The sequence below is a fragment of the Phyllostomus discolor genome, chromosome 9 (assembly GCF_004126475.2).
Source record: "Phyllostomus discolor isolate MPI-MPIP mPhyDis1 chromosome 9, mPhyDis1.pri.v3, whole genome shotgun sequence".
Taxonomy (NCBI): domain Eukaryota; kingdom Metazoa; phylum Chordata; class Mammalia; order Chiroptera; family Phyllostomidae; genus Phyllostomus; species Phyllostomus discolor.
Window position 1 is genome coordinate 28858357 of NC_040911.2, and position 13048 is coordinate 28871404.

At 40.1% G+C, this 13048-nt stretch overlaps 1 protein-coding gene across 3 annotated transcripts in view; it reads right to left on the reverse strand.

Annotated features, from left to right (window-relative positions):
* DTNA (dystrobrevin alpha) overlaps positions 1-11308 on the reverse strand; it is a 352090-nt gene extending 340782 nt beyond the window's left edge. Inside the window, exon 1 of one of the 3 annotated variants that reach the window (XM_028523841.2) lies at positions 10890-11108. The gene's annotated coding sequence lies outside the window, so the exon portion shown is untranslated. Of the gene's footprint in view, positions 1-10889 lie in introns of all 3 variants that reach the window. The other 2 variants (XM_036009160.1, XM_036009166.1) reach the window with 2 other exon arrangements.
* Positions 11309-13048: the final 1740 nt, after the last annotated feature.

Below are 13048 nucleotides of genomic sequence, written 5' to 3' on the forward strand. Positions count from 1 at the left end.
TTCTGTTAAAGATCAATAAAATTGAAAAATCTCTAGCAAAACTGACGGAAGAAAGAAGAAATTACCAATATCAAGAATGAAGCAATGTATATCGCTACAGAGCCTTTGCGGATTAAAAGAACAAAAATAATTATTATGATTAACTCTACAAAAATAAATTGGACTACTTAGATGAAGAACCAATTTCTTAGTAAATGAAGTATCACAACTCACCCAAAATGAAGCAGATTATCTAAATAATTTAGATAGCCTAAAAGTACAATTATGGGCTGAATTGTATTCCTCCCTCCAATTCACAGGTTGAAGCCCCAAGCCCTAGTACAGAACATGGCCATACTTGGAAATAGGGCCCTAATCTAACCTGACTGGCATCTTTATAAGAGGAAATTTGACCGCTGAGAGAGACACCAAGGATGTGCACACAGAGGAAAGACCACGTGAGGACACAGTGAGGAGGCAGTCATTTGCATGTGAAACAGAGAGGCCTCTGTAGAAACCAAACCTGCCGAAACCTTAATATTGAACTTCCAAGCCTCCAGAAATGTGAGAAAATATATTTCTGTTTAAGCTACCCAGTTTGTTTTATTTTGTTATTAGCAACTATAGCAAACAAATACAAGTATTAAGGAAATAGAGTACTTCACCTAAAAAAAAAACCAGAAACAACAACAACACCAAAAAACCCTAAGAAAGAAACCTCCCAGCCCAGATGGTTTCACTGAAGAATTCTACCAAACATTTAAATAATAAAGACCAGAGACTTTTGGTTAAGATCGCAGCATAGGTAAACATGGTTCGCCTGTCCGCATAGCCACATCAAAGTTGCAACTAAAATACAGAACAAACAATACTCAGAACCATCAGAAATTGAGTTGAAGGGAAGTCTGACAACTATGGAATTAAAAAATCCACATCTATCTAGACTGGTAGCAGGGCGGAGACATGGAACAGGATGGTCCCACAACCACCTGTGGTGGATAAAATTCAGGAGGGATATCTCAAGAGTGAGGAGTCCCAGCCCCTGACAAGGCCACCCAGCCTAGGGTTCCAGTGCCAGGAAGATAAGTCCCTGTAACTTCTGGCTGCAAAAACCAGCAGGGATTGAGTCAGTGGGAGAAATTCCTGGAGTCCCAAGAAGTTCCTCTTAAACAACCCACACATGGACTTACTCAGAATTACCCCCTCTGAGCTCCAGCACTGGGGTAGCAGTTTGAAAGGCACCAGTGGCATAAGGGGAGGAACTGAAGTATCTGGCATCAAGACAGGAGCTGGTAGACAGCTTTCTCCAAGACAGAAAGGCCAGCAGAGGCCATTGTCCCTTTGGTGAACCTTCCCCCCACAGAGCCAGAGTCAGCAGGTGGGTGCCATATCTGACACTCCATCAACCTAGACAACATTGCTTGAACCATCCTGAAGATCCTCTAAGACTTGGTCCCACTCAACTTATACCCACCCAAACTATTAACTGTGACTTTTCCATATGAATAGCTGGTCTTGGCTCATGCTTCACAGCTTCCTAAATCTTACCAAACAAGCAACAGTTGGCTTCAGTGAGCCCCTAGCCCCCATACCTCTTGCTAAGTGATCCAGGCCTGGCAGTAGCAGCAGCCAGCCTAGATTCCCAGCTTGGCTTTGCTTGGGAATCTCCAAGTCCAGCACAAGTAGCAGCCATCTGAGATTGCTTTATATCTCATACAGGGTAGCCCCAGGCAGAATACAAGTAGGGGAGGACCTTGGCCTGCACCACCTAGGAACCCCCAGTGCCTTCACACCCAGTGGACAGCAACAGACCATGTTGGAGCACCACCACCTGCCCCTGCACATATGATCCTCCACAGAGGGTGGAGGTTGGTGGTTCAGTGGTCATAGTTTGTCCTTCTAAATGACTGGCCTGGGTAAATTTTTTTCCCATTGACTCTGACAAAAGCAATCAAGGCTCAACTACAAGAGGAGGGTCTACTCAGCCCACACAAAGGACAAACCTTGAGTACCTAGCTTGGGTGATAGGGGACGCTGTACCACACTGGACCCTACAGGACACCTACTATATTAGGCCAAACAACCAAGACAGGGAGTCATAGCAGATGTACCTAATACATAAAAACAAACACAGGGAGGCTGCCAAAATGAAGAGACAAAGAAACATGGCCCAAATGAAAGCACAGATCAAAACTCCAGAAAAAGAACTAAACAAAGTGGAGGTATGCAATCCATTAGATGCACTGTTCAAAACACTGGTTATAAGGATGCTCAAGGAACTTAGTGAGGATCTCAATGGCATAAACATGATCCAGTCAGAAATGTAGGTACACTAATTGAAATAAAGAACAATTTATAGGGAAAAACAGTAGAGTGAATAAAACTGAGAATCAAATCAATCATTTGGAACATAAGGAAGCAGAAAACATCCAGTCAGAACAATAAGAAAAAAAGATTCTAGGAAAACAAGGATAGTGTAAGAAGCCTCTGGGACAATTTCAAGCTTTCCAATATTTACATGATAGGGGTGCCAGAAGGAGAAGAGAAAGTGCAAGAAATTAGAAATCTAATTGAAGAAATAATGAAAGAAAACTTCCCCAATTTGGTGAAGGAAATAGACATGCAATTCCAGGAAGCACAGAGTCCCAAACAATATGGATGCAAAAAGGCCCCCTCCAAGACACATCATAATTAAAATGTCAAAGGTTAAATGAAGATAAAGAGAGAATCTTAAATGCAGCAAGAGAAAAGCAGTTAGTTACCTATAGGGGTGTACCCATAAGAATGTCAGCTGATTTCTCTAAAGGAACTTTGCAGGCTAGAAGGGACTGGCAAAAAATGTTAAAAGTCATGAAAAGCAGGGACCTACAGCCAAGATTGCTCTACTCAACAAAACTATCATTTTAGAATAGAAGGACATATAAAGAGCTTCCCAAACAAGAAAAAAACTAAAGGAATTCATCATCACCAAACCATTAACATATATGAAATGTTAAGGGGACTTATTTAAGAAAGAGATAAAAACTATGAACAATAAAATGGCAATAAATACATATTTATGAACAATTGAATCTAAAAAACATACTTAGCAAACCAAAACAGAGGCAGAATTATGGATATGGAGAATGATTTGATGGTTGCCAGATGGGAGGGGGTATGGGGAAATGGGTGAAGAGGTGAGGGGATTAAGAAGTACAAGCAGACAATTACAGAATAGCCGTGGGGATATAAAATACAGTATAGGAAATGACATAGCCAGAGAACTTATGCACATAACCCAGGGACTTGAACAATGGTGTGAGGATTACCTGAGGGAGTGGGGGCTACTGGGTAGAGGGGGACAAATGCAGAGAAACTTGGACAACTGTAATAGCATGACCAATAAAATATAATTAAAAAATAATAAAGACTAATCATCTACAATTTCTCTCAGAAAATAAGAGAGTAGAAAACATGTCCCAAGTCATTTTATGAAGCTACTATTACTCTGATACTAATAACAAAGAAAGCACCAAACCCCCCCACAAAACTGCAGACCAATACCTCCCATGAATATAAATATAAAAATATCTAACAAAATATTGGCAAATGGTAATGTGTGCTACAAATTATACACAATGATTAATTTGTATAAATGGATTTATTTCAAGAATACAAGGTTGGTTCTAGTGAAAAATCAGTCAGTATACCTCACCATGATAACAGACTAAAGAAGAAAGATTAAATAATCATATTACTTGGTGAAAAAAAAAGCATTTGACAAAAATTAATACCTACTCATGATTAAAAAAATAAAAAACTGGAATAAAGGCAAAAATTTTCAATTTGATAAAAAACATCTACAAAAAAATTTGACAACTGATATTATACTTAATGTTGAAAGATTAAATGTTTTACCCTGATGGTCAGCAACAAGCTAACAGTGTCACTCTTACCACTCTTATTCAACACAGTACTGGAAGTTCTAGCCAGTGCAATAAGGCAAGAAAATAAAACAAAAGGCATACAAATTGGAAAGAAAGAAATAACACTGCCCTTATTTTCAAATGACATGATGATCTACATAGACAATTCCAAAAATTTAGAAAAAACTTGTAGGACTAAGTTGAGGAAGTTCCAAGGATACAAATAAACAAACAAAAAGCAATGAATTTCTACACACTTGCAATGAATATACTGATAGGTTTGTAGTGATATCTCATTGTGGTTTTAATTTGCATTTCCTTAATGATGATGAACATCTTTTTGTGTGCTTTCCTGACATTCATATATCTTCCTAGGTGAAATATCTCTTCATGTCATTTGCCCCTTTCTAATTGGATTTTTTTTTACTGTTAAGTTTTAAGTTGGTGCCATTTTCCCCATAGGGGTAAACACACAACATACTTTGGAATAGTGCACTGTACTATGGCATTAAATTGTAAACTCTAGGTAATGAGTTATTCTTTGGTATACTCGATACACCCTCCACTCTGATAACATCTGTACACACATACACATAAAAATCAAGTCTAAAACTCTTTCCTTGTAGTATAAATTAGAGCAATAGTTTGCCAGTCTGTCTATGATGAAAAGCTTTATACGAAGCTGAACATACAGAGATTATGTTTGGCAATGTAAAATAAACATACAGTTGGTTTGTATGTTTATCTGTATTACTTTTTAAAAAAGTATATGATAGCACATATGATACTTCTGTTCCTGTAGGTGCAGGTGTTAATAAAAGATATACACCTAGACATTCTGTTTTCTGTACCATGTTGATATTATCAAATCTGTTCAGAAAAACACAGCTTGGGTGCTGTAAGCAGGTCTTGGCAGTGTTCACGGCGTTATGCTTGCTGTCAAATTGGCTACCTCAGTTGTTCACTCAAAATAAACCATAGCTGTTATCATTCCTCAACTAACCATAACCTTCACTAAAAGAAAAAGATGTCATCAGTTTCACAAATTTAGTATCTACTTTCTTTGCTGGTCATTTTATGCAGGAATTACCTTCCCATGCTGAAATTCTAAACACACTTGTTGGTGACTCCACTTTAATGTTAAATCACAAATCATTTTTAGGTGATAAAGCTATTGAAGAGAACTAATTTTATGTGGTAATCATTAGGTCTGTTCACAGATCTTGCCATTTTCTGCCATCTGGGCATGTGATAGAATTGCACTTATGAATAAGAATGGCCATATGACTTGCTTTGGCCAATAAATATGCGTGGAACTGTCAAGTACTGCTCCCTGATGAAAGCCTTTACAATTGGTGGGTGATTCATCATGTCTCATGTGCTTGATGAAGGATGAGGATGTTTTAGGTGACTGGGCTTTATCAGCCTGGGTTCGAGTGATACTGATGTAGAACAGCATCTTTTATTGGCCAACACGGGCACATAGCATTAGCAAGAAATAATCCTCTGTGGCATTTATTTTTCAGTCACTGAGATTTTAGAGTTGTTTCTTATGACTGCATAACCTAAACTATTACAACTGATGGACATATATTTACATTAAACACACAACACTCTTTGGGACAGGACACTGTACTATGGCATCAAAGTGTAAACTCCAGTTAATGAGTTATTCTTTGGTGCACTTGATGTATCCTCTATGGTGATAACACATGCGCACAAAGCAAAACCAAGTCTTTTTTTTCAAAATCAAGTCTTGAATCTCTTTCCTTATGGGATAAATTAGAGCAATAGTTGGCTACTTACTCTATGATATAACGCTTTGTATGAAGCTAAGCATTACAGAGAAATAACGTATCACATTCTTAATAGGGATAAATGAGTCATAGAAAATATTTGTTCTGTCTTAAGGATTGCCAACAGCTTCAAAGAAGAGTCTCATTTGTATGCGTACCATGTATGAATTATGATTCATGGTTAACACTAACCTTAATTATATCAATAGCATAGTACCTATTGTTTGCAGGGAGAGATAACATTGACTAACATTTATTTTTGGACACTGTATAAACATCTTTATATGCATTAGCACAGTTAACCAATCAGTACTTCACTTTGCTAACAACATATGCCATGTGTCTTAGGTTAACATTGTTTGGATAGTATTTGAAATTAAGTATTTTTATCATAATGATTACTATGAGTCATGTCAAAAGATCTCAATGTAAAAATTAACAGGGTTTTAAAATGTTTTACCAAGACAATTCAACAGATGTTTTCATGTTTACAGCCTCCTTGCAGTGCATACTCCGGACAAAGACTTGGGGGAAGGTGAAACAGGTGACTTAAATTCTTAGCTTTGCTGACGGTCATAGAACTTGCAGCTATTAAAGGTGTTTCCCTGATCATTTGGAATGCTCAAGTACATATTATTAATGTTAAAACTCTCAACAGTTTCACATGGAGCTCAAATTACTGTTTTTGAATTTTAAAAATCAATAGTATATAGTGAGATGTTGCTCACAGTCTAGAAGTCACCAGTTTTTGTCTAGGCATTTAGATTTCTCATCTTGCTTTATATGTATTGTATCTGTAAAATATGAGTCAAAAAAGCATTGATATAGAAAAGGTATTATCTTCCACTAATTTTTATTAAGGAAAAAGCAACAGATCAAATTAGGAGGTGTTATTATTTTCAAGAATGATGGGAATTTAATGCACCAGTAAATTTATGAACCGGGTGTTACACACCAATAGTTCGAGCATGGACTATACCATCAGAAACCTTGAGCTTAGGGCTCATCTCTACCGTTGTGACATCGGTCATGGTTATTGTCCTCCTTGGACTTCAGTTCCCCTTTCTGTAAAATGAGGATAGCAGTAGTCCATGAAGACTTCACAAGGCCATTGTGAGGAATCTGTAAGTTAATTTAGAGCTCATAAAATGACATCTAGCACACAGCAATTATTCAATAAATTTAAAAATTTTAAGTTTGCTTTAAATTGTTAATACCCGCTTTCCCTGTATAGTAAACACCTAACATCACCTCCCTTACCCTGGAGCCTCTTCTCTTCTCTTGGACATTGTAGCATCTTAGATATTGTGTGATGAATCAGTACGTGTCCATTTTGAAACATTTTGTCAGTTTAACACACATACACCTAACTTTTAAAATTTGAATGTGGTTGTTAAGGCAAAGAAAGAAAAGGACACTATCCCCTTAAACAACTCTTAGCAAATAGGATGACTACCACATATGAATAGCATTTGCTCTACATGCTTCAAAAAGTATCGATAGCTTTGTAAACCTTCCCATGCCCATAAGTGGATGAGGGGAAACAGTATGTCTTCTGGTGAACAGAGAAGTGTAGTGATACCCAGAATGAGACAAAAGTCTCTGATTCGGAAACTAATTCAGAAGACATCATGAGAGCACTTAAGGAGACCACTTTACTCAGTAAACACTTCCTCACACGTCATTCCTCCCCAACTCTGCGATTTACGGGCATCCTGTTTTGAACTCCCTCCCTGGTCCAGAATTCCTCAACACACATTCTTATTGAATTCCTTCTCTCAGAGAATTTACCTCAGTTTGTAAATTAGAGTTTATTTGTATAATTACTTTATTAAAGTCTGACCCCCTGTGTTGGCAGGGCTCACTCCTCTTGGATCTCACCATAGATCTTCACCATGGGCTCACCATGGGTCTTCAGTTCTCCATCCAGTACCTAGAATAGAGGGGCTTTCAGGAGGCTGAGAAAATACAGTTCTCCTGAAACTACAGGTGTGGGACTTGAAAGGAAAAAACATGTCAAATCTACCAGGTGAGGTCAAAGTAACAAGAAATGAGTAACAAACTAGAAAACTGGAACAGATCTTTGTCAGTAAAGAAAGGACAAATGTATGTATCACAGGATTTATGTCTTAATGACAATCACATTCTATATCCATGATTTTCAGCCTTTTTCATCTAATGGCACATACAAACTAATTACTAAAATTCTGCAGCATGACATTAAATATATTATATTTTTTGCTGATCTGACAAAAATAGGTATAATTTTGATTCATTCACTCCAGACAGCTGTTATTGTGTTGGCTGTTGCCATTTTTTTATTCAACAATCTAAGGGAAAAGAGGTCAGTGACCCTGACAAAATAGCCAGGTATTGCATTTTTTAAAAGTTCTTGTGGCATACCAGTGTGCTTGCCGAAGCACACCAGTTGAAAATCGCTGTTCTATATAAATAGTCTTGGAAAATTCGGACTCAATTTCAATATCAAAAACACTTGTGTCTGATGGCATGCAACTCTTCCGACCACAGCACTGCACTCCAGCATCCCAAAATAACCCTGTGATTTGAGGAGGTTAACCAATGAAGAGCAGGGCTTTTTTGTTTTTTCACATCCCAATGTTTCCATGTAGTTCCATTTGGATTCTTGTCTCTTTTCACTTACAATGTTGACTAAGTGTGAATCTGAAGCACGTGTATTGAATTTAATTAAACTAAATGACAAGAATTAAGAAAATCTATGAATGTCAAAATAATTTTGCAACTTGTTATATAAAGAAACAATGACATTACTTGAAGAAATAACAGATGAAGATTTAAGACAGACATCTGCCCAACAGAATGAGTATTGCGAGCGCTCCATGAAAAGTTCCAATGAAGAGTAATTCTCTAAGTATGTGCAGAGTTCACCCCGCTGAAACCTTTTTCAACACCATGGTTCACTTAAAACAAGTGAAGGTTTAGAAAGTATTTAGACTTAGATTCAGTGAGAAAAGTTCATTTGTCTTCGTTGCTCCACAACTTTGTATAAAGTACATGCCATTGCCTAACAGGCATGACACACACGAACACTCTCAAAATGCAGCCTGCTTTTAACTACTGGTGGTTGAAGGCGAATTGCAGAACTCTTCTTTTAAAACTGCACAGCCTCTTGTCAGAGTGATTGCACTGAAGTTGGTTAAACTTGATAAAAAATTCTGCAAGATGGTATTCTGAAGAAAATAATGACCATGCTTTGAGCAAAGTGCAACCAAACAGATTATCAGCTATCTGCTTTATAATAATTTATAGTACTTTGCTGGTAAGTCTTAACTACTAAAAATCTGAACTTTGCTTATAAGTACTACTTTAATCTATCATTGTTGCAGGAAACTTGGTGCGTTGTGACAAAAGGAAACTACTGAAAGTATGTTTGCCATAATTGCAGTATTAAAAATTAGAAAAGAAGTTAAATGCCCCCAATGTGTAGCACGTAGTTAAGAGGTCATCTTGGTACAGAGACATGGCCAGTATATCAAACAGAAAACTTTAGTGAGAATGGGGTGGTATTATTTTACATATATATATATATATATATATATATAAATATATATATAAGTATAAGTAAAATGAAGTTGTTAACAGTACACCAAAAGTCCATCTGGGCTCTATTATGTCATAACTGTATGACCTTGGGTGAGTCATTTCACCTCTCTGTGGATTTCCTCATCTCTAAAAAGTGTATAATATTGTTACGTGCCTGTTACGATGTTATAAGAATTAAGTGATAGAATAAAGCTGAATATAGAACTGTGTCTGGAATATGTGGAGAGTTGGGTTTTTTTTTTCCTTAAAGTTTCTACCTTTGTAATAGACAAAGTAAGTGGGTTTTTTTTTTGTAAAAGAAATTAATAACTGTATTTCAACAATATAGATTATTGGTGTATTCAGAAGTTAACACAAAGCACATTAAATAAGAAGTGATTATAACAGAAGAGGAAAATTAGAAGGCAAACATCAGCTTAAAGGACAATTTTTTAGAGCAAGGTTGAATAGAATGGTGGTCAGCTTCACGACAAGTGCACATCTAATACTTCCTACACTTATCTTCTGAGATGAGGAAGCCATACCCCAACCCTGCCAAAGGGGAAGTTTTACTACCAAGTCCCAGGTCTGGTGCCTTTGAGCCCACGCACCGCAGTCGCCACCCCTTTTCTCTCCTTGGCTTTGGTCTTTTGACAGACACCTCTCCACCTCCCACTTCGGGTACCAGAACCAACCTCCTGTCCGTCCTCTGTCCAGTGGAAAACTCCAAAGTGGGCAACAGGCTACAAAAGCTCAGGACACTCACCTCACTACCCAGCCGACCCCCGTGACCCCCGCGACCCCAGGACGGAGTGCCCACTCCCCCCAACCGTCTGCCCCGCACCGCAGTGGATTGCTACTCGCGCAGACGCCGCTGGTGGGAAAGGAACCCCTCGCGGATTTCCCGGTCAGTGCCCCCCAGACTGCTCCTCAACGTGCGTGTCATCCCTAATGGATGTGGCCCCGCGGCTTCCCACCAGCTCAGCCCCCCAGGACGCCCCAGAGGGCAGCAACGGCAACAAAAACAACTCAACCCGCGACGCGAGGGAGCCGGCTGCCGTCGCCAACCCGAGAGCGACGCAGAGGCGACAGCAGGGGCTGCGGCGCCGCCGGGCCTCCGCGGGCAGCTGAGATTTACCTGCGCGGCCCCGCGCCCCGGCACCGGCCATCCTGCAGCAGCCGCTACCGCCGCCCCGCGGGCCCGAGGCGCCGCCCGCCGCCCGGGGAAGCGCTGAGCCGCAGTCCCGGCTGCGGCGCCGGGCACATGCTTCGCGCTCGCCGCGGCCCCCGCCCGCGCACAGGTGGGAACCCCGCGAGTGGGCGTTGGGGTGATTCCCTGCCCCCGCCGGCGTTCGCCGTCTGCTTCCACTCTTGACTTTGCCGGGTGCGCGGCGCCCGCCCTTGCTCCAGCAGCCGAGCCTCGGGAGTCCGCGCCCCGGCGCCGTGGGCGGCTGCGGTCCCTGCGTAGCCGGGGCTGCGCGTCCCGAGCATCTCCCGCCTCGCGGCTCGCTCCGCGGCACCGGACTGCCGGGGGCGGCGCGCAGCAGCCCGGCCTGGGACCCACTCTTCGCCCGGCACGAGGACCCCCTCCACCCCCACGCCCTCCCCCACTCCGGAGCTGTCAAGGAAGAAAACGCCTAGCACACACCTTGGAATGGACGGGCGCCTCAGTCACTGACTCGCCAAACTCTTAGAAGGTGTCCATCAGTCTGTAGGGAGGTTCGGGCGTGGAGTAGGAGCCGCTTTCTTATTATTTAATAATGTTGGAAGTGCCGGGTCCGCTGCCAGAGTTGTGGGTCATGTGGGCACAGCAGAGGCTGGCTGCTGCCAGTACCAGGGTTTCCTGAGGATCCTGAAACTATGATCTCATCCTCCTCATCCGCCTCCCCCGCCCCTCTCTCCGCGGGCGCGCACGCACAGCACACACACATACACACATGCACACACGCGCACACACGCTCACACTGCATGCACTATCCTCCTTCCTGAACCCAAATATTCCTTCGGTGAAATACGATGTTCACGCTCTTCATTGAAAATAAAAAATCCTTCCGGATATTTTTCTCTTTCAAAGCTTGATTTATGTGCTTTGTTTATTTTCACAGTTTTCTCTCACACGTGCAAAGGCTCTGAACAGAACCTCAGAATTAAAATTAAAAATCATCATTCTCATATGTTGACCCAGATTTTGGTCAGAACCCAAGGACTCAAACAGTACAATTTCAATTTAAAACAGAGGCAACAGTATACCAGGCTTGAATGTGGAATAGTAAGAGCATCTGAGAGTATGCAATGGGTTTCTTCCCCAAGCTGCAAACATTACCTCATTTATTTGCAGAGCATCTTTGCAGAGGAGGCGGATGAAAAGGCAAATAAGTAGTCACTTCAGAGACACAGAAGTGTAGGTCAGATAACATGACCTGTCCAGGTGCACATAGTCAATATCTCTCTATAAATATTAATAACACAGCTACTCACAGGCTGCTGGATCACTATAATAAATTCTGGAAATTTAGATTCTGGAAAGTAATGAAGATATTCTTGATTATTTTTAAATTATCTACTATCTAAGATTGCAAATTAATCAATTAATTAAATTTCCTATACCTTTTCCTACAATTTTCTCCTGTGCATTTGTACATATCTCTAGTTTCATGTTTTTGTGTAATTTCTTTTGTAGTATATGTGTTATGTCTGTGTATGCACTCTTACTCATTTGTGTTAACTCCTTAGACAGCAATGCCATGCAATATTTGGGGGGGGTAGTCATCAATTTCATAATGATTTGCATATTTCACTCAACCCCCCTTCAGCTGCCTGATGCACACGAAGAGCTGTGCTATAGTTTGAAGGATGTTGAGACGTTTAACATTTGAAACCTGTCCTCCACTGGTTTACATCTAGTTGTTGAAACAAAGTCTACACGTACACTGAAAAGTCTATAGGTGAAATACTTTATTATTTGTGTTATGAATTGTCACAGATTAAGTGTAAGATACACTCCTTTTCTTTTTGCCAATTTAATTTCTGTTCCACATTAAAATTATTTCATTTATCTGTTCACGCCATATTTCAATCTGTGTTTGATCCCTGCAGCATCTCAATGGCCAAGGTAATCTGTTAACTTTGCCCTTCACCTACCACCATGCCCAGGTAACACTACATGGGGATTTTTTAAATAATTGTAAAAGTTCTCACAAAGCACTTTTGAGTAGCTTTTGTTCAGGTGTATATAAGAAAATCCGGCAGCCTTCGAATAATCCAAAGAGAAGAGAATTGGCCTGTGAGAGGAGTCAGGTCAAGGAGCAGAAGGGGGGGGGGGGCCCACGAGTGGTGAAAGGTGGGGGAAGGGAAGAACAAAAGGGAATCAAGAAATTACAAGATGAGGCAGAGAAGAAGAGAAAAAAATAAAAGGAGAAGAAAAGGAGGACCAACTTTCAAATTAAAGCTAAAAGTTTCCAAATTTTGCTACATGGAAAACAAATTAAGAAAATCACAGTTTCATGTTGTTATCAAATATTTTTCTGATAAGCATACAAGGACTTAATGGCAGAGACTACCCTGATAATCTCAATTTTTAAAATTCAAGTATAGGATCCAGTAGAAGAAATAAATAGGCTGCTCTGTGAATATAAGGTAACAATAAGAATGACAATGAGATCAAATAGACATGGTATATATAATGCTTTAAGAATAAATTGACACTGAAATTCAGAGAGATAAATGGGAAACCAAAGGCACAGGAATACTAAGGTGGACAATAAAGAGTTAGATTTGCAGTATTTAAAGCAAAATATAGTAATAATA